Below are 1,334 nucleotides of genomic sequence, written 5' to 3'. Positions count from 1 at the left end.
AGCGCGCGGTGCAGCACGGCCATGGCGTCCACCAGCAGAGGTTGTCGAGGACGACTCAGCTGACGCCGTGCGGCCGGCTGAAGGCCGACCGGGCGGGCCGGCCGCCGCGTCTCCAGACACTTGTGTCGGTGATCTGAAGACGGAGCAATGCCATGTGCCAAATAAGAGAATGTTTCCCCCAGCTGGAGCCAGCACATCATGGGAGCCCACGTGGTGCGCAAAAACAAATATGATGATAGTGCCAATGCAAATCATGTCAAGCAATGCTTGGCATCAACTGAAGATGGAGCAATGCCATGTGCCAAATCAGAGAATGCTTCCCTGAACTGGAACCAGCACACCATGAGAACCAAATGTGGCACAGAAAAACAAATATGATGATAGTGGCAATGCAAATCATGTCAAGCAATGCTTGGCATCAAAAATCTTACACAGCAGGGTGCTCAATATCAGCTAATGATGATGGTACTGAAAGAAAGGTTAAGGACGGTAGAGAGGAAGAGTACATATCAAACTGATTCGGTAAGAAAATAAATAAGCATGCCATCAGCCACATCCAAAATGGTACGGTCTAGTCAGGTTCTAACACCTTGTGTGAAAGACAAGTTGCAAGTCATTGCTAAAACTATGACTTGAAAGCTTCAGGGAGCAACAGACTGGTGTTTGTATCAGATCAACACATGCTGGCTGTCAATAAAAATACTGATTACAGCTGCCAAAGCATTGCGCAACTTGCATTCAATGTAACATATTTTCTACCTTCCACCAACACTTTTCACAAGCATAACATTTTGTCCACCACTGGCAGAAAGCTTACAGCTGCTGTCTGATGAAACTAATTACAAGTAGGATGTGACACCAACTGCAAAGTGTAACATTGTCACATTCAGTGACACATTCATGAGGGAAGACATTGATTCAAGTGTCATTGAAGACATTGATTCAAGTGTCACATTCAGGAGGGAAGACAATGTTCCAGTAAGTTTACTTCATTGCATGAATTTCAGAGGTTATTGGTTAGCTGATCAGCAAGGCAGCTTTGTTGTAAAACTTTCAGTTGCTTTAATAACACAGTTTGTGAAGAACTGCTGTGTGTGCCCCAAAATAAGAAAACTGTGCTGTTATTCACATGATTAATGCATCTCAACCTAGCTGCAAGGTCAGTGGAGGCAAAACTGTTTGCTTCATGCTGATGTTTATTTGGGATACCAAACCATCCACAAACAAAACAAAAATATTACATAAAAATATCCCACAACGGCACAAATGCATTTATGCTACACTGAGTAGCTGGTCAGAAATTAACTTAAAAATGTCTGAAAGTGATAACACTA

The sequence above is a fragment of the Pollicipes pollicipes genome, unplaced genomic scaffold, assembly GCF_011947565.3.
Source record: "Pollicipes pollicipes isolate AB1234 unplaced genomic scaffold, Ppol_2.1 Scaffold_6686;HRSCAF=7923_pilon_pilon_pilon, whole genome shotgun sequence".
NCBI lineage: Eukaryota > Metazoa > Arthropoda > Thecostraca > Pollicipedomorpha > Pollicipedidae > Pollicipes > Pollicipes pollicipes.
The sequence above is the reverse complement of the archived record's forward strand: the minus strand, read 5'-3'. Positions refer to the sequence as shown.